Source organism: Vulpes lagopus, chromosome 23 (assembly GCF_018345385.1).
Source record: "Vulpes lagopus strain Blue_001 chromosome 23, ASM1834538v1, whole genome shotgun sequence".
NCBI lineage: Eukaryota > Metazoa > Chordata > Mammalia > Carnivora > Canidae > Vulpes > Vulpes lagopus.
Window position 1 is genome coordinate 6,577,101 of NC_054846.1, and position 21,857 is coordinate 6,598,957.

The window sequence follows — 21,857 nt, forward strand, 5'->3', positions numbered from 1 at the left end:
AAATTTGAGTGAAGCCTTAGCTTAATGTTTATTTTGTAGAATTTAATACGAATTTACAATTTAAACATTTTTAAAATTATTGTTATTTTTCTTTTACCCCAATTTACAAAAAAAATATTTAAGTGCCAAGTTATTTTTAATCCATAAAAATATTTTCTGATATTTTTCTTTAAAACCAGATGTGTCTGGGGTGCATGGGTGTCAAAGTTCATTGAACATCCAACTCTTGGTTTTGGCTCAGTTCATGTCTCAGGATTGTGAGATGGAGCCCTGCATTGGAGTTTGTGCTCAGTCTGCTTAGGTATCTCTTTTCTTTTCTCTCTGCTCCTCATTCCAGCACTCTCTCTCCCTCTCTAAACTAACTAACTAAATATTTTAACAAAATAAACAAAACTACGTCAGTCCTTGACTTGTTTGCTCTCCTTTGCTAACCTACTGTGTATTAAAGGAATGTTTTTGGCCCACACTTAATTACACAAGCCCCTGTAGGGAAGTGAGAAATTTTCTAATATCTTTTTAAGGATCTCTGGCTGGGACTGAGGATTAATTTGACATAAAACATTAACAGAAGAAAAGGATATACATTTTATTGAACTTTTACATGTAAATGGAAAGTGAGAATTAGGGACATCAAGTCAATCTCAATATCAGCTGCATATAACTGTATAGTACAAATTGTGGCTACAATTTTATAGAATGGTCTGGCTGTTTCTGAAGACATTGGAGAGCTTGAAGAAATAAAATGATAAGTGAAGGGCTTTGACTTCTCAGCTAAAAGAATGAACAGAGACAGAGAGGACTTTGTGGAGATATTAAGACAATATCTTGTTCTCTATAAGTTCAGGACATCTATATCTGCTAATAGGCTATTTGTTTCTTACCAAAATCCATGTATTGAAAAATTAATACCCAAGGTGATGCTATTAGGAGATGAAACCTCTTGGGTGTTATTAGGTTATGAGGTTAGAGCCCTCATGCATGAGATTAATGCCCTAGACAGGTATTTCATTCCCTCTGCCACAATAGAATATGACCAAAAGACTGATCTAAAAAAGGCCCTCATCTGATCATGCTGGCCCTCTAAACTTAGACTTCCATCTCTCAAAACTGTGAGAAATAAATTTCTTTTATTTATTTCCCAATTGATCCAATCTATGGTATTTTCTTATAGCTTCTGGAATAGACTAGGAGAATATCTGAGCATCAGGCCCCACTACGATTGTAGTCAATGCTGAAGTCATAAATCAAGTTTAATATGTAAGCTTGCCAAATTTCTTAAGCCAAGGTTGTGGCATTAGTAGAGTAAGATGAAGTAGCTCAGACTTGGTTTGAGGATATTAATGTAGATTTAGATGAATTGAGGACCTTTGAAAACACAAATCACTCTTCTCTTATGGCCTCCAAGCCCATAAAGTAAGTCTGATCCCAAGAGGAGGATTATAAAAACTTGAGCAGAAAAACATGGCTTACACACCAAAGGAATTGAAAGATCTTGCAAGTTTTAACAGCAAGCATCTTATGAGTTTAGATGGGAATGAATTGAGGAGTATTAAGCTGGAGGATAAGGATGAATTTGGCTGAAATTATCTATATGCAGACAGCTCATCATATTTAGGGCTTTAATGTACTATTTTTGGCAGCTGGAAGTAGCCTTAGCACTTTGCTTGATTCGATACATGTAGCCTAGGTTTCACAGTCTCATTATCTACATCAAATTATGTTAAGATTCCTGAGTTCACTTGGTTTATTGTGGAGAAAAAAAATGTGAAGTCACAAATCATGTTTTGGATTTATTATGTAAAGCTCACCTACCTTCCACCAATAGGTATTGACAGAAGGGACTCTTAGGATAGTCCTTTCTCCAAGACATTGAAAAATGTATTAGTGATAGGAGCATGAGCATTCCTGGAAAGCTCCTTAGATTGTGAATAAGAAAAAGAAATCTCACTTTTGAAATGAGGGTCCATCTTCAACTGTAATAGTGGCATTCTGGAGTGACAGAGGTCAAGTCACTGTGATTAAATATCAGAGACAATGTAGGTGAAATGACTTAATCAGAAGCATGGATGGGATGGTAATTTTTGGTTTGACATCCAAAAATCTGTAGCTGTTAATGGCCATCAACACCTTTAAAAATGAGTAGATGGCAGTAAAATAAAATCTTATTTTGAAATAAGACTTTATTAAAATAAAATGTGGATTGTGCATGGATGCTTGATTTGAATTCCCGTAATAGGAAGTCATAGTTGCTAAACTAGTTCCTATATAAAACCAGTAACTGATCCACCTCTAGTCAAGAACCACCACACCACCACACATATATCCAGTAGATCTTCCTCCAAGCATCCCACAAAGAGACCTGGAGCTATATATCAGAACAGCCACTCTGGTGACCTAAAATTATCAGGAATAAATTGATGCTAACACTGAGTAGATTCTAATGCCTAAGTATCAGAAATAATACTATGTGGGCATCATTGGTGCGAGTGAATATTCGTGAACACTGAATGATAAGTAAAGCTTTGTCCAGGTTCTGTAGTACAGTAATTCTCACAAAGAAATTATATGATTTGAATAGATCTAGTTAGTAAACCACAGAATGCCTGCATTTGGCTCCCCGAAAATAAAGATGCTATGAAAGAAAGGAAAGAGTTAAGTTGAAGATCTCCAAACTTCTCTTTTTAAAGAAACTATAAGTAACACTTTACTCCTGGAGGAATTTCAGAAATTAGCATCAATATCTAAGACACACAAGATAAAAAAAGTGGTGATTTCTCTCAAATTTTCCACTTGACTGACATGTTTGGCTGGTGCAAAAACCACATCGATTGCTTGTTACTTAAAACTTAAACCTAGTTGCTGCTTCACATATTGTACTTTTACTAGATCAACTCACAATTCACTCCCTGTAAAGCAGTGAAAATTATGGTTTTTTTTTCCCCAAAGCAATTAGCAGGGATACGGAGAAGCACTTCACTTTCATGGGGAGGAATAACAGTAAGTACCTTGGCCTGTCTTATCTCAGGGCTGTAGCAACTCTCATGCTGTCTGTCTTAAAAGAGTCATAGGGAAATCAATTATCTGAATATTCTGCAAAAGTCATGCTGTTCCCCTCTTGGTAAATCAAAATGACGGGATCTGGTAAGCAGAAAGTAGCTACTAATCAGATACTCTAGTGAAACCGCTGCATGCTAGGGGTAAAAGACAAACAAAATGAAAATTATCAAAGTTTCTAGGGGCCCACCAGTTTTGAATGTGTAGGGAAACGCCCTCTAAATTGAGTAGCATTTGTACTGCATAACACTGAGAAAGTGGAACATTTCATCTTTGGTCTCTTCAGATTTTAGAGGCAACATAAACCACAATGGGCTTCCTACTCCAACTCATTATCCACTAACTCGTTTAGCTGAAAGTTTTTGAGTGGAGTCAAGGAGAAAAGTAAGGCTCTGTAGGAAGTTCAACTGAAATCAAAGTTTCCTGAAAATCATGCCTCATAAGCCAACAGTTACAATGGTGGTCTCACTGCCAATCATATATAAAGGATGGCTCATGGATCTTTGGTTAGGTCCACTACAATATTTTTTAGCACAGATTCTGCAGATTTTGCAGCCAAATAATGCACTTCATTAGTGAAAACTATTCTTTTTTTGAAAGGCATCTCTTGTGTTTTTCCTCAGTCCAGAGAGAAACTGAACATACGACTGTGATATAGCCTGACTATGAGACCTGAACTGACATCATGAATAAAGTGACCTTTAATCCACTGAACCATAAAATTGATCTACAGTGTTAGTTTTCTGCTACAAAATTAGCCCAGGGTGAGATATTTGGTGGAATATTTGGAACCTGTAGAACTCACTGGAATACCTCTTAGTACTTCCATGACCGAGTTTAGAGGGAATACACAGCAGCTCGATAAATCAAGGATCACTGAAGCCTCAGATCCTTCAAAATGGAGGTTTGGGTCAACTTACCAGGCAAAAAAACTAGACAAGCTTACATGCTGGCTATGTGCAAAGTGGTAGATAAAGTCTAGTAAATGCCAACTGCAGTCTCCTGGCTAACACAAATATGTAAACTATAGGGACACCTGAGTAGCTCAGTGGTTGAGAATCTGCCTTTAGCTCAGGGTGTGATCCCAGAGTTCCTGGATTGAGTACTGCATTGGGCTCCCTGTGCGGAGCCTGCTTCTCCCTCTGACTGTGTCTCTGCCTCTCTCTTTCTCTGTGTCTCTCATGAAAAAATAAATAAAATATGTATTTTTTTCTAGGTATACTTCTAAGTATACTTCTATGAGTTGTATATTAGCCAAAATTTTATTTTTGTCCTTTTCTCAATGTGTGGAGTTCAACTGCCAAATTTAGACCTTATGGGGAGAGTTTGGACATCACACTGGTTTGGATATGTTGCCTAATGAGAGTTTGGGTTTATTGTTCTTAGGGAATAGATGAGATCACCTTTGTATGATAGATATTCATCTAAGACTGAGTACAAAGATAAAGAGATAGACAAATATAAATAAGTTATGTAATATGGTTTTCTAGTTCCTGAGTTTCATCTTATTTTTGAGTGTCATAATCATTAAGAGTTTATCTTAAGATCAGAGTAATATTTGCTATCTATTAACAGTAAGTCCTAGAAGCACAGACTCTGTCTTGTTTACTAGTATAGGTATTTCCATGTAATTTCAAATAATTTTAGGTTTTAAATCTCATTTCTTCTGTTGATATAGTATTGATATATTGATCTAGTTGACATATTACAGTCCATTTACTGTAAATATTTCTTAGATTTTTATATCTCTAAATCATGTTCTAAACTCTCATAAACATAATACAGATATGAAAATGTCAAAACATGTAAAATATAGTAGAACCAGCTATGAAACATATTTTATTAGAGGCTTAAGTAATTCTTTAATTGCTAAATCCATGGAAAAATATTTTAGCATAATAAGTTACAAAGAATGACTCTAATTTTAGAATTTGAAAGAACTAGTCAATATTAAGTTTTTTAATTTAAATCAATTAAATTACAATTATGTAGATAAACTTGAAAAGGAAATTTCTACAAACTTAAGTGACAATCTTTACCTTCTTTTAAACTTTATCATAAAAATCAATGAAGAGATGTTTATATGCAAATGGGTAGTGCTGAGTTGTTCTCACCATGCACAAGAAAGCCAACACTATGATGTCTAAATAATCCGCGGCATATTCAAAAAAAATGTTCCTCTTCTGTCTCCATGACATTTTGGTTTAGAATGCCATACTACTCATGAATAGTTACTATTTACACACTACAGATTATATTCAGAAATAAAAGATGGCGTGGTTCCCAAATCTATACATGATAGTTAATCTCTGTTCATACTTACACTGCAAAAAATAATCCAACAAATAAAGTGAGTGTGACCTTTTAAATCATCTGAAGATAATTCTGACAACGTTTGGTAGAAAGATTGAAATTTCCCACCACTGAGTAATGGAGTTCTCTGTCTCTCCTTTTTTATTATTTTCTTTTCTTTTATTATTTTCTTTTCTTTTCTTTTTTTTTCTTTTTTTAAGAAATGAGAGGTTTCAGAGATTAAAGCTGCTGCAGCAATGGAAGCCAATCTATTATCAACAGGAATGTCATCACTCTGAATCACTTTATGCCTTGTCACTTCTTCTGACATTCTTGTTGAAGCTAACCCTAGCAACAAGCTGCAGAGCTGACATTTATGCTTTTGTCATGATGAGTAGTCCTACTAAAGTAAGCTGCCAAAAATTCTAAAAAGAGAATAAAAACATGTTCATGTTAACTAACAAAAGACTCTAATGAATAAAATCTAATTACTGAAATCCACTGGAAAAAATACCTCTAACCTTGAGAATCACACAAGTGGAAAAACCAACTGAAGTTTCATTCCACACTGGTAGAAAATTGTGGAAATTCATATTTTAAATGTTAAAATACTTTAAAGAATATTTTCAGTCCACTTGTTGCAGTATTTTATTCCATTTATTTTTTGAAATTACTTAACGTAAGTATATTATTCTCTGAGGAAAATGGGTTATATTTATTGGAGATTTTTCCTCCCTTTAAAATAAAAGTGGTTATATTTTTATGCATCTCTGACAGTAGTGAATGCCTACCTTGCCAAAATATGTATTTAATGAATGAATAAATAATACAATGATGTATGAAATATTATAATAGCATCTGTGGTTTATTTATTGTAGTCCCCTAAATCTTCAATTTGCTCTATCATCCTCTATGATTTATTCTATACTCTTCTGAAATGCTACATTTACCTATAGAAATAACATTTTGGCAAATACCTCCCAGGAAGAAAAGAGTTCTATTAGATAATTACTCTAAGATCATTTATATAAGATGGAAAAATATGAGGTAATTACCACAATTCTCATTACAAATGATACTCCACATAAAATATATCTTTATGATTCGCAAGTACATTTGCAGAGTGAGGTCTAATTGCCTATTATAGCCTTGGCTTTAATTATAGGTAAAAATAGTTTTCCTCACTCATAAGAGTTCTTATCTTTTATTTACATATAAAGCAAAATTTAAAATACTACAGTATTCTTATTGCAATACATGTACCTTACAGTACAGATAGCTATTTATTAACCTAAAATTTTACATCTCCAAAGGTGGTAATTTTGGTGGGGGGATGTTACCTAAAAGCAATCGGTGCATTTGTTTCTGGGATTATTTTCTAAATAACAAATTAGTCATCATCTCACATAGACAAGCTACAACTTTTGGGACAGCCCTAAGCAGCTTTTTTTTGTTTTCTGAAAAATGGCATGAGCTTTTATAGGAAACACATGATATAAAGTGACTTTTAGTTAAGAACAGAGTTTTTGTCAGAAATATAGAAAAGTCGTTCTTCCTTCTTCGTGAGTAGCATAGACAAGAGATATTTAAGGTGATTGCTTTGTTAATAGTACCCCATTTGGAATAATTTTGGATCACTGTAGTTATCAAGTGCTTCAATGCAAAAGCATTAGGATAAAAAGAACTTGTGACCCAACCCTATTAATAAGATCATCCTTGAGGTGCCTGGGTGGCACAGTTGGTTAAGCATCCAACTCCTAATTTCAGCTCAGGTCTGATCTCAGGGTCATGAGATCAAGCCCCTCACTGGGCTCTGCACTCAGTCTGCTTTAATTTCCCTGTCCTTCTCCCTTTTCCCCTCCCCATGTTCTCTCTCTAATAAATACATACATAAATAAACTTTAAAAATAGAAATCATCCCAGGTACTTTTTAAATGTTGTATTATCCTAAAATCAATATTTAAGCATTTTATGTTATGATTGCAGTCGTGCTGGGGGCTTTAACACACGGGAGATGTTTACCATGTCATTTCCTGAGAAAGCATTTTCAAGTATTTTCTTTCAATTCAGTGCCTGGAATACGGATGCCTAATAGAGAAGAACCAATTAGCGTATGATGATAATAAGCTCTGTTGACATCGTATACACATTATATCACCGTTCATAAATATCTTATTGGAATTGTGGGATTTTGGCTATCAGGGAACACAGCTTAGATATATTTAGTAAATTAGGAAAGCTTGGAAAGTAGTAAGTGATAACACTGATACTTAAGTCAGGATCCATCTGACTCCAATGTTTTATATTTATCAATATTGCTAGTGTGATAATTATTTGTATGCACAGGCATTAAACACACTAGCATGTACTTAAGACTTCATTCGCCTTTCGATGTAACAGATTTTAATACACAGTTGTCTAACTGTCAAGATTACATACTTCAGGTGGATAGATAATAAACTTAGTGACATCCTATGTGTCTTTGGTTATACAGGTCACAAGATATTATGTCAGCCAAAAGTGAAGAGGGGGATTGTTGTTCTCATTTTCACATTTACATGCCTTCTTCATTTATTTTGTTGTATGGGCTTGACATGTTCTTGACAGTGTTACTTATGTGCATCACAAGTGTTCAAAGTAGAATTACTTACCTACAGAAATCTGACCTCCATTCATATTGGCATTGAATAATGTGCACTATTGGGATTGGTACTAAAGAAGTGACCATGATCTCTATGCACCTGCAATGAAGCAGTTTATCCCATTCAGATGCCTTGGGAAGAGATGCGTGAAATATATTCTTCTTGCTTAAAATTGTTGAAGATACACTGGTCATTATTAAATTTTCATACATAACAACCCATGGAGAAATAGATTTTCATTTCATGGATGGTCTGCATTCTTCTTTCTTTCTGTTGAAAAGAAGTCATGTATGCTTTTTTGGGAATGACATTCACAAATTTTGCATTTGAATTTGCTGATCATTCACTGTTTTGGCTGTTAATCATTCATTCATTAAAAAAAAATATTGAGAGCTTATTATGTGCTAGCAACGTCTCTAAGTACTGAGAATACAACAGCAAATGAGGAAGTCCTAAAAAACTGTCTTCATGAGGTTTGTATTTCAGTAGGGAAGAAAGATAAGAAAAAAAATATTAATATATAAAGGAGAAAAAAAATTGGCTAAGAAGGATGAATATAGGAGGTTTCAAACTTCAGGGCTTGAGGGAATAAAATATTATCATATAGGATAGTAACAGGAATGGCATTTAATGAGAAGATGACTTTTGAAAAAACACATGAAGGGACGCCTGGGAGGCTTAGTGTTTGAGCATTTGTCTTCTGCTCAGGGTGTGATCCTGGGGTCCTGGGATCGAGTCCCACATGGGGCTCATCCCAGTAGCCTACTTCTCCCTCTGCCTGTGCCTCTGCCTCTGTCTCTGTGTCTCTCATGAATAAATAAATAAAATCTTAAAAAAAAAGAAAAGAAAAAAGACATGAAGGTCCATATTATTATACTTTGATACTCTATTTATAACTTGTATTAAATAATTTACTAAAGACACAGAGCAGCTTATTAAATGTATTTTTTAATCCATGAGTATTATAATACCTATCGACCTCTAGAAATCACTTCCTACTTCTTAGGGCCTCTTACTCATTGCGATCCAAAATCACTGATGTTCTTTCAATTCCTCAAAGTCAAGAAAGATTTTTTTCTACTTAGGCACTTTTTTTTACACTTACTGCCTTTTTCCCCTTCCTCATCATTATGGTTACTTTCTTAAATGATCATTCCATAATCCTCCCACATAAAAGAAGTTTTCTTTTATAATCTAACACAAGCTTTCTTTTGTTTGCTTAAAAACACTTCAATATCTTTAATCATGGCTTTTCATATTTCTACTTCTTATGTCAGTTTGAATATTTTCTGTATTTCAAAATAAATACCCACTTTATTGAAGCTGTTAGTCCCTGGCAAACATTTGTTTTTTAATGTTCCTTTCATCTTCTGAAAATATTAAAACACTGATGAAAGAAATCACGATGATGCAAAGAAATTGAAAGGCATTTCATGCTCATAGGTTGGAAGAACAGATATATTTAAAATGCCTACACTACCCAAAGCAATCTATAGATATAATGCAATCCTTATCAAAATACCGAAAGTATTTTTCACAGAACTAGAGCAATCTTCAAAATTGTATGTGTGCACAAAAGACCTTGAATAGTTAAAGCAATTTTGAAAACAAAACAAAACAAAACAAAACAAAACAAAAAACAAAAAAAACGACAGGTGCCAGGGTGGCTCAGCTGGTTAAACACATGACTCTTGATTTCAGCTCAGGTCATGATCTCAGGGGTATGGGATCAAATCCCATGTCTGGTTGTCTGTTTATCGAGGAGTCTTCTTGAGATTCTTTCTCTCTCTCTCTCTGTCTCTGCCTCCCCTTTCCCAAATAAATAAATAAATCTTAAAAAAAAAAAAAAGAAAAACAAAACTGGAGGCATCACAATTCCAGATTTCAAGTTATATTTAAAAAATGGTAATTAAGACATTATGGTACTGCCATAAAAATAGACACATAGATCAGTGGGATATAACAGAAACCCCAGAAATGGACCCATATGGTTAACTAATCCTCGACAAAGCAAGAAAACATATCCAACGGAAAAAGACAATGTTTTCAACAAATCGTGTTGAAACATGCAAAAGTATGAAACTGGACCAACTTTCTTTCACCATTGACAAAAATAAACTCAAAATGGGTTAAAGACTTAATGTGAGACAGGAAGCCATCAAAGTCCTAAAGAAGAAAACAGGCAGCAGCCTCTTTAACCTCGGCTGTAACAACTTATTAATATGTCTCCAGAAGTAAGAGGAAAAAGGCAAAAATAAACTATTGGGACTACATCAAAATAAAAGCCTCTACACAGTGAAGGAAACAATCAACAAAACTGAAAGTCAACCTGTGGAATGGGAGAAGATATTTGCAAGTGACATATCTGGTAAAGGGTTAGTATCCAAGATATATGAAGAACTGATACAAGTCAATGCCTAAAAAAATAAATAACCCAATTAAAAGTGCGCAGAATGCAAACAATACTAATCAGCCACTAAAAAATGAAGTCTTACCAGTTTCATCAATGTAGATGGAACTAGAGGGGACTATGCTAACCAAAATAAGTCAGTCGGAGAAAGATAATATATGATTTCACTCATATGTGGAATTTAAGAAACAAAATAGATTGTCATAGGGGAAGGTAGGGGAAAATAAGATGAAATCAGAGAGCAAGACAAACTATAAGAGACTTATAACTGTGGGAAACAAGCTGAGGGTTGCTGGAGGGTAGGTGGGTGAGGGGAAGGGGTAATTAGATGGTGGACATTTGATATAATGAGCACTGGGTGTAACATCCAATTGAAGAATCACTAGACTCCACCTCTGAAACTGATAATTCACCATAGGTCAATTAATTGAAATAAAATAAAAATAGGCAGAAGACATGAATAGACATTGCTCCAAAGAAGACATACAGATGGCCATCAGACACATGAAAAGATGCTCAACAACACTGATCATCGGGGAAATGCAAATCGAAGCTATAGTGACTTATCACCTTACACCTGTCAGAATGACTGAAATAAAAATAATAAAAAAATAAAAAACAGCAAGAAACAGCAAGTGTTGGTGGAGGTGTGGAGACAAAGGAACGGTCTTGCACTGTTGGTGGGAATACAAATTGGTGCAGCCACTTTGGAAAACAGGATGGAGTTTTTCAAAAAGTTAAAAATAGAACTCCCCTATGACTGAGTAATTTGTACTATTGGCTATTTACCCAAAAAATACAAAAATAGTTATTCAAAGAGATACATGCACCCCCATTTTATGGCATCATTATATATAATAGCCAAATTATGGAAGCAGTTCAAGTGTCCATCGAAGGATAAGTGGATAAAGATGTGGTACGTGTGTACAATGGAATATCATTCAGCCATAGGAAAAAAAATGAAATCTTGCCATTTCCAAAAATGTGCATAGAGCTAGAGAACAATGCTAACCAAAATAAGTCAGTAAGAGAAAGACAAAGACCATATGATTCCACTCATATGTGGAATTTAAAAAACAACAACAAAACAGGGGCAAAGTAGAAAGAAGAGAGAGACAAACCAAGGAACAGACTCTTAACTATAGAGAACAAACTGATGGTTACCAGAGGGGAGGTTGGTGGGGGGATCTGGGAAATAGGGGATGGGGATTAAAGAGTGTACTTCTCAGGGCAGCCCAGGCCGTGATCCTGGAGACCTGGGATCGAGTCCCTCATGGGGCTCCCTGCATGGAGCCTGCTTCTCCTTCTGCCTGTGCCTCTCTCTCTCTCTCTGTGTCTCTCATGGATAAATAAATAAATTAATTAAATTTAAAAAAAAAAAGAGTACTCTTATCATGATTAAGAAAAAATAATGTTCCTTTTCATTCTTTTACTCTCTGTTGACTCTGTAATGATCTCTTTCACTTTTAATTTTAGTAATTTGCATTATCTATTTTTCTTTTATAGTCTAATTAAATGTTTACCAAATTACTGATCTTTTAAACACAAATTTTTGTTTCATTGACTTTTTTGTTTTTGTCTTGTCATTGTCTGTTTTATTATTACTTATTTGTCATTTAATTTTCTGTGATTTTCTGATTTCTTAAGGGGGAATCCTATATTTTATATTTTTCTTTTCTCCATTATAACATTTAAAGATACGACTTTCCTTTCCTTTCCTTTCCTTTCCTTTCCTTTCCTTTCCTTTCCTTTCCTTTCCTTTCCTTTCCTTTCCTTTCCTTCTTTCCTTTCCTATCAATACACACATCCCCCCAAAATTAAGATGTTGTGTCTTCCTTATCATTCAATTTAAAATATTTTCTAATTTCACTTGTAGTTTTTCCTTTGGTCCATTAGCTTTTAAGAGTACGTTAATTTACAAAATTTAGGTATTTTTCAGATACTATTTTTTTATGGATTTTTAATAGGATCTCTTTTGCTCAGAGGATAATCTATAAAGAATTTAATCATTGTATATTTTATGAAAGAGCATCTGGCCTATCATGGTCAATTCACTTGTGAAATTAAAAGGAATGTTTTTTCTGCTACTGCTGAGTCCATGTCAATAAGGTCATGTTAATGTCTTTTATAGCCTTTTTGTGTACTAAACACTGTCATTATCTAAGAGAGAATTATAGAAGTCTCTGAATATATTTTGCATTTTTCTATTTCTCTTTCAGTTGTAGCTTCTTGTATTTTCAAACCCTTTTATTAAAAGTATATATATTTGGTGCTGTATAATACTTTTATTAACTTAATTGATACCTTTGTTGTTATGAAATATCCCTTTTAGGTGCATTGTAACATTCTTCATTATGAATTCTATTTGAAGTATATTAACATAGACATTTTTGATTTTGTATAATCAGTGTCTGCATGGCATAACTTTTTCTACCCTTTTAATTTAGGATATACGTTAGTATTATTCTTTTCTACAGTCTCACAATCTCAGCATCCTAAGTAATGTGCTTTGTATCTTTGTATCCAAATTAATAAATGGTATGCATAGGCTTATATTGATCAGCTTGAAATTTATTGTCTTTCTTTATTTATTTATTTTTTTTTATTGTCTTTCTTTAGAGTATTGACTTTTGTTAAGTGATTTTTTTTAAATTTATGGATAAGCTTTACTCTTTCAAAGTTTGTTTATAAGCAGATTTTATTTTATTTGCATGTTATGTTTTATGTTATGTTATTTTGATCAAGTAGGATATGTTTAATTCTAAGGCCTTTTTATTTCTCTCCCAAGTCAGGTACTTTTTGAAGTTTATACTAAGCGCCCCATGTCTTCCTTGAATGTTTCCAGCTCTTGAAACTTGGTAGTTCTTCATTTCATGGTTTTAACTTGAATAAGTAAAGCATGCAGAGCTATTCTGGTTCCAACATTATGATTCATGCTTCCCTATCATAGCACACCTTTATTCCATACAATTTAGACATTTTCTACTGTAACTCTACAAGGCACTTAATGTTAAATCTTCATTTTTTTTCTATATTTTTCTTTTGCTTTATATTCTTTTGTCTACTTGCAATTCTGGAACTACTTCCATTTTACGCTTTTAGAGAAATTTTACCAGTCTGTCTAGAATCTAATGAATAAAATGAGAACTCAATCTTTTAAAGAGAAAATGAGAAAATGCTCTGCATCACTGGCCATCAGGGAAATACAAATCAAAACCACAATGAGATCCCACCTCACACCAGTGGGAATGGAGAAAATTAACAAGACAGGAAACCACAAATGTTGGAGAGGATGCGGAGAAAAGGGAACCCTCCTGCACTGTTGGTGGGAATGTGACCTGGTGCAGCCACTCTGGAAAACTGTGTGGAGGTTCCTCAAAGAGTTAAAAATAGACCTGCCCTACGACCCAGCAATTGCACTGCTGGAAATTTACCCCAGAGATACAGATGCAGTGAAATGACAAATACCCACCATTTGCTTCAACATGGGTGGAACTGGAGGGTATTATGCTGAGTGAAGTAAGTCAATCGGAAAAGGACAAACATTATATGGTCTCATTCATTTGGGGAATATAAAAATTAGTGAAAGGGAATAAAGGGGAAGGAGAGAAAATGAGTGAAAATATCAGTGAGGGTCACAAAACATGAGAGACACCTAACTCTGGGAAACAAACAAGGGGTAGTGGATAGGGAGGTGGGTGGGAGGTTGGGGTGACTGGGTGATGGGCACTGAGAGGGGCACATGGTGGGATGAGCACTGGGTGTTATGCTATATGTTGGCAAATTGAACTCCAATAAAAAAAAAAAATTAAAAAGAAAAAGAAACTGGGTGTCCAAAACAATAGAAATCTGTTTTCTCACTGTCCTGGAGGCTAGAAGTCTGAGATCAAGGTATAGGCAGGATTAGTTCTTTCTGAGAACTGTGAGATATAATCTATTTTATGTGCCTCCTTTAGTTTCTTATAGATCACTGGCAATCTTTTGACTATTCTTGGCTTCTAGAAGCTTCATCTCAATTGACATCTTTATCTTCACATGATATCCTTCTGTGTGCTTGTCAGTATCCAAAATTCCTCTTTATATAATATCAGTTATTAGGACCCAACCTAATGACCTCATTTTAACTTGAATATATATGTTAAGACTTTAAAGACCATTATGTTGGCCATATTTTGAGGTACTGGAGGTTAGGACTTTAATGAATTCTGAGGGAAACCCATTTAACCCATGAAAAGTGGGTATAACAGATGTATATCCAATAATATAAAGAAATGAATTGATACAAAGGGCATACCCAGATGTTCTAGCTCTTAACAAAGCATCACAGCAGATAAAAAATTCCAAACTGAAATATTTACTCAATGATATGGAAATTTGACAACACATAACACCTTAGCACAGCCATGACACAAATAAGGGAATGTTATTAGAGGGCACAGAAGAAAAAAAGAACTCCAAGAAAGTATTGTCCCTTGGGTGTATATGGTAAACTTATGACTGAAAGATAGGAATAACACATTTCTTAGGGTATTTCACCTAGTGATTACTTGTATCTATTGCTTATCTTAGATTTTATTCCATGAGTGATAGTGTTCCTGCAGAGTAATGAGTAACATTTTTTTTTCTATTCAAAAAATGTCTTTCCAAATTATTCTCTGTGCATGCTATAGACGATGAGAATGCTAGAACCACCTTAAATTTGCTTTAAACATTTTGTTTAATATATGTGATATTTGTTATTTAACCAAAGATTTTTAAATTACACCTACTTCCTCCACGAAATTTTACTTACTCTCTTCCTATAAGGATAATAGACGTGCCTTTTTAAATGTCTTTTATTCATATCTTTATATTAAAAACATACATACTTCACTTTAAACAAAATTATTTTCTGTGTGGAATCCTAAGATTTTATATTAAATACTAACCTCTAAACCATTCTGTGTTGTATCATCTTTATATATTATCTTTATGCTACTTTCTTACTAAAACTCTTTCTTGGGAATATATTTATAGTTTTGAAATCTTGATAATTTATTCTTTGGCTTCTTGGAAAGAGAATCCTAAAAGGAGTTTTAAAATAAAATGTTTATGTATTCCATTTTACATGAAGTGTTCTAAAAACATTTTTTATCATTTTAAAATTAAAAAAGCCTTTTTTCTTAGAGCAGAGTGTATACACACACACACACACACACACACACACACAAATTGTGTTCTGTGAAACCCAAATAAGCAACTTAAAAGGTGCTATGTTAAGAATCTTTTAGATTTTTTTTCTTTTAGCTTTTTAGTAGTTGTACTAAACTTTGTCCTTCAGTATTGTCCTGCAATATTGCTTTTGTTTTAAAGTTTGCTATGGAGTTGGAACTCCCTGACACTTGGCCCATGTACTTGGCCTTTCCTCCCAAAATAAATCTCCTTCAAACATTTAGGCATCAAATTGGATGATTCTGACAGTTTCTAAGTATATCTGGTCTAAACCTGCATTCACTGACCGTAGATATATATGTAAGATGAATTTGTATGCACTGAGATCACTGTAAGACATTCTTGGGATAAATTATATTTCCTAACTGATTCCCATGACCCCTAAGCCTACCCAGCAGACTGAACGGCACCCTGTGTTTGAGAAAACATTATCAGTACAGAGCAATGTCCAAAAATTCTAAGATTGGTTTCTTTCTCTTTCTCTAGAGCCCTGTTATTCAATTAAAGAGTCTTTGGTCCATAGAGGAAAGGTTAGGACTGAGACTTGTGGTATGTATATTTGTAGTGTGATTGGAAAATCTTTTCTGGAGATTGTATAACTTTTCCTTAAGAGGTGATGATGAATCTGTGACCTTAGTCATGTTTAGAAATTGGAGGATGGACCATTAATTTTCATGGCAATTAAAACTATCTCTATTTGAAAGACATCCAGTTTCAGCTGTATAAATTAAGTGATCCCTAAGTGCATTATCTAATTATTTTAGATGTTGACACCTGAGCATCCTTTAATCACAGCCACAAATCTCTGTGTTTTAAACCTGAGATCTAATTTATCTCTGGCAATTATAAGCTACCATTTGGATTCTTGGAGTCTCAATAGTGTATCAATGCTAAAAAAATCAAGGAGTGAATATCAATGGCAGCATCTTTTGCCTTATTTCTAGTCTTCAGTAGGTAGAATTTTTAATGCTAGTGCTTTCCTCATCAAGTTTCTCAGTAGTGTGATCCAAGTCATCTGTGGAGGGGAATTTGAAGAGATACAAAAGAATCACATGTAAAGTTCCCTCAAACATTCCTATCTCTCATGCCATTTTCTCCATTTCTTTGCATTGCACAAGATTGGGAATGAAAACTGGTGCAGCCACTCTGGAAAACCATGTGGAGGTTCCTCAAAGAGTTAAAAATAGATCTGCCCTATGACCCAGCAATTGCACTACTGAGGATTTACCCCAAATATACAGATGCAGTGAAAGACCGAGACACCTGCACCCCAATGTTCATAGTAGCAACGTCCACAATAGCCAAACTGTGGAAGGAGCCTCGATGTCCTTCTACAAATGAATGAATAAAGATGTGGTCTATATATACAACGGGATATTACTCATCTATTAGAAAGGACGAATACCCACCATTTGCTTCGAGGTGGATGGAACTGGAGGGTATTATGCTAAGTGAAGTAAGTCTATCAGAGAAGGACAAACATCATATGGTTTCACTCATACAGGGAATATAAGAAATAGTGAAAGGATTATAAAGAAAAGGAAGGAGAATGAGTGGGAAAAATTAGAGAGGAAGACAAGCTGAGAGACTCCTAACTCTGAGAAACGAACAAAGGGTAGTGGAAGGGGACGTGGGCGGGGGGATGGGGTGACTGGGTGACAGGCACTGAGGGGGGCACTTGATGGAATGAGCACTAGGTGTTATACTATATGTAGGCAAATCAAACTCCAATAAAACATATATACAAAATAAAAAAAAAATAAGGAGGAACTCAATTCCATTTCAAGACCCAACGAATTTGCTGAATTTTATAACAGACTCAAGCAAATAAAGGAATTCTACCAGAAAGACCCAAATGAGATCTGTGTGCTAATGTCAGTGGAGTTTGAGGAGCTTCTGAAGGTTTGAGAGAATCCAAACGAAGAGACATGGAACTTGGTGAAGTTAACAGATAAAGAGATTATGGTCATTACCTCCATGTCCATGACTTTTAACCCTAAATACATTAACCTGAAGGCCTCAGGAGAAGCTGGATTATATCACACACCTGTACATCGTTGAGCAGTTATTTAACATTTCTAAAGAAGGGATGAATGCCAAATACAAGAGATACCTGGAGATGATGCTTGACTACCTTTGAGATCACACAGATTGAGTGAGGCTGCTCCAAGATCAGATTGAACTTTTTGGAAAGATCCATAATGAGTTTGAGAAGTGAGAGAATGCTATCTTTCCTGGGTGGCCAGAAGAGACAAGCAGTGTCCTGATCCATGCTGGAGCCCATCTTGACCTGTCTGCATTCTCTTCTATGGAGGAGTTGGCCCTTGGTCTGGACAGATTGAAATCTGTACTCTTCGCTTTAGGCCTGAAGTGTAATGGGACCCTAGAAGAGCAAGCTCAGAAAACGTACATCACAAACAGGCCAGGACAGGGGAAAAGCAAGAAGTAGAAAAGTAGAGAAGTAGAAGTTGAAGCAGATCAGTGAGAGTGAAGGTGAAGATGAAGAGGATGAGATCATGGATAACCCCCAAAACCTGTCCCTTTGCTGGGATGGCAAACCCATTCCCTACTGCATAGGTATAAGCCTCATGATCTAAACTACAACTGTGAGATTTGTGGAAATTATACCTACCAAGGTCTATACGTACCTTCCAGGGGCACTGTGTTGAGTGGCCATGCCCATGGCATGAGGAGTTTGGTCATCCCAAACACTGCCCACTTTGCCAATGTGACATGGGTTGAAGGTTCTGTTCCCTGTGGGCCAACCTGGAACTACGGAAGGCATCAGAATGGTGGCAGCCTGACACTGAGGAAGAATATGAAGACTCCAGTGGGAGTGTTGTGAATAAGAAGATCTGTGAGGACCTGAAGAGATGAGGACAGTTCTAGTGTTCAAGGACGTATCTCAGCTTTGGGGCTTGCCCAGGCTTACCTAAAAACTGCTTCTTCTATTTCTCCCAACCAAATGTTCTCAAAGACTCTGCTACTTAGTCTTACGGTCTAGCACACATCTTGTAAAAAACAAGACATACTGGCAGATTGTAGAGTTGAGATGTGTTCTATCTTTGTTTCACATGAAAAGATTCTGTCAGAAAATTTTAAAAAAGTTTTAAAAAGTAGGTTATGTTTTATACCTCAGCTTCATTGGGAAATTCTATCAGAGTCTATTTGTAGTCAACTAATCAAGCAAGGAGCTGGACAAATTACATATTGATTTAGTATTTTTGGTATGTGGACTCATGCTGATAAAGCACCACATATAAAATTATGTATTCCCTTTCGCGTTCCTTTCCACCTTGGTGAAATTAGTGCATACATCACAAGATTATTATAAACATTAGATGAGTTAATATTTGTAAAGCTCTGATATAAATGTCTGTCATACCATTGTTAGGTAAGGTCTTGCTAAACAAAACTTTGTACAGTATAGAGAAGCCCTTTAGCAATTGAGGTCTTTTTTTGCTCTTTGTCCTTTTCATCTAACACTTTTTTTCTGGATGCTTTCTAATTCTTTCTTTCAATTAAACACATTCACTGTTAAGAAAAAAAATAATCAAAAGCTGTCTCTGGAAAAAGGATTATGGAAGTGCTATTCTTTTATCATTTGGCATTTTCTTACAACTAACTACTATGGGCCTATAACAAAGTTATATGCAAATACAAAGTATTGTCTTTCAAGAACTTCAGAAGATAAGACCAAATTAGGATGTAAACATTAAACAATAATATCAATAGGAATGATCAACCGAGAAAAAATGATGTTTGTATGTTGGAGAAAATCAAGAACAGATTTATACTGAATATGACATTTATTCTATATTGTAAGTAATAAAAAAAAGTTTTTTTTAACTTTTAAAAAGTTTTTTTTTAATTTATTCATGAGAGACACACACACAGAGGCAGAGACATAAGCAGAGGGAGAAGTAGGCTCCATACAGGGAGCCCCATATGGGAGTCTATCCCAGGACCCTGGGGTCACGACCTGAGCCAAAGGCAGACACTCAACCCCTGAGCCACCCGGGCATCCCCAATAAAGAAGATATCAATGAGAAGATTAAGGTAATCCAATGTAACTAGAGCATGTGCTATGTAGGAATGTTGAGAAATTCAAGAGCTAGAACCAAAATGAATGTTCTCTGAATATATAAATACTTCCATGTAGTGTATTTGATGCCAATTCTTATTACATATGTGATTATAACCAGCTACAGGTAATGGAGGCTAAACTTCTAGTGGACTAGATAAGGAATTTATTTTATATCTAACATCACAGTATAGATATGTGGAGGCTGGAATTGGACGCTGTCAAAAACTTTTTAATAAACCAGTTTCTGTCTTTTCATTCTGCCAATCTTAGAATATGAACTTTCTTCTTCATCTGTGGTGTCTTGTGAATGTACTGAAGTCTGCTAAATCTATTGATTCTTTATTCAACAGAAGACAGAAAAAAAGAACATAAGAACAGTACTAAATTCATCTACATTTTGTGAAGTATGATTATCTGCAAAATATATTTTTTTTAAATTCTCCTCTACCATTAATTTAGAACCGTTGCTATTGTCTCAACTCCAAGTTATCTTATAAATGTTTTTCCCAATTACTTGGCAGTATTCCACTTACATTTCTTTTTTTTTTTTTTTTTCCACTTACATTTCATTGGTTAAACAAAATATCCATCACTAGCTGCAAAGAACTTTGGTAAATCATTATTTATCTGGGCACACTGCTGTCCCGACAAAGATAGGAAGAAAGGACAATAGATATTGGATAAGAATTGTCATGCTAGGCTTTCATTTTTGCTAACAAATCTATGAGCCTGTTGAAAATTCTAAAAGTGATTTTCTCTCAATAAGACAATATTCTTGTCTTTTAATGAATGCTTTCCATTGACTTCATGGCTCTACCTTCAATTATGGATTACAGCAGTTTGCTTAATATGTAAGACTTGCTGCTCTGTGATTCAGAGGATTCAAGCTAAATCTCTTACTATAGACAGAAACAGTATTGATGGATTGTCCATCCTTCAGTTCAATGTGCATTCTAAATGCCAAGCTATAAATTTAAAACAACAGTCGTTCAATTTCAATTAAATTATTTAAAAATTCTTGACTATTCCATGAAATCTCCATTATATATTTATCTATCTTTTGCTAATCAGAGCTATGATATCTGCTGCTGAGCTAGTTATTGGCTTCAAACTGCCTCTTTCAAGAATGAAGAACAAAGTTAAACCTTCTCATCTCTTGTCTTTGTAGTTTTTTTAAATGTTGTATGCTTGTCAACAATAAAAATAGTCTTTAAAAATACCCCCAATTTTTATATCAATTATCAGCAAAATGTTTTTAACATTAGAAATGCATGTGAAACACTTGTACTATAAATCATATGCCTGTACTACTATGCTAAAATGACATGTATCTTACAAAACAAACAGAATAAGAATAAAATTAATGGAATTTCCATATTGAGCTAATACACACTAATAAAGAGTTTATCACTCTTAGGGAGAATGTGAGTTTTTAAATGATCCTTCTTCCAGGGACACCTGAGTAGCTCAGTGGGTTAAGCACCCAACTCCCAATTTCATATTAGATCATGATTGCAAGGTTGTAAGATTGACCCCTGCATGCTCCATACTGGGTGTGGGGTCTGCTTACAACTCTCTCTCTCTCTCCCTCTCCCTCTGCCCTTTTCCTACCCTGTGTGCATGCACTCACACTCTCTCTAAAAAAATAAATATAAAAATATTAAAAAATAGTCTTTCTTCCAATATTAAATATTTATTGCTTTATTGTTAACTACAGAGTCGCTATGTTCCTTTTGCCACAAGCTGGCAGAGAATATACATATAAGTGTAGAAACTCACCTCTTATTTGCTTATTCTTTGTTGTGTTTTCATTCTTAGTCATTTCTTGAAATAATCCTTTAAAATTTATGTAAGAACAATACGATATAATCTATATGTTCGTGTACCTACTTACAGATAAACCATAAGATTTCTTTCTAAAGATTGTATTATTTATTCATGAGAGACACAGAGAAAGAAGCAGAGACATAGGCAGAGGGAGAAGCAGACTCCATGCAGGGAGCCCAATGTGGATCTTGATTCTGGAACTCTAAGATCACGTCCTGAGTCAAAAGCAGATGCTCAACCACTGGGCCACCCATGTGTCCCTAAACTGTAAGTTTTTAGGAATCTCTGAAATAAGAACAAATAAATAAGGATGGTTATGACAATCACTATATGC

The 21,857-nt window shown here is 34.8% G+C and overlaps 1 pseudogene; it reads left to right on the plus strand.

Moving 5' to 3' along the window:
• LOC121481390 overlaps window positions 1-18,486 on the plus strand; it is an 81,850-nt pseudogene extending 63,364 nt beyond the window's left edge.
• The last annotated feature ends 3,371 nt before the right edge of the window (window positions 18,487-21,857 follow it).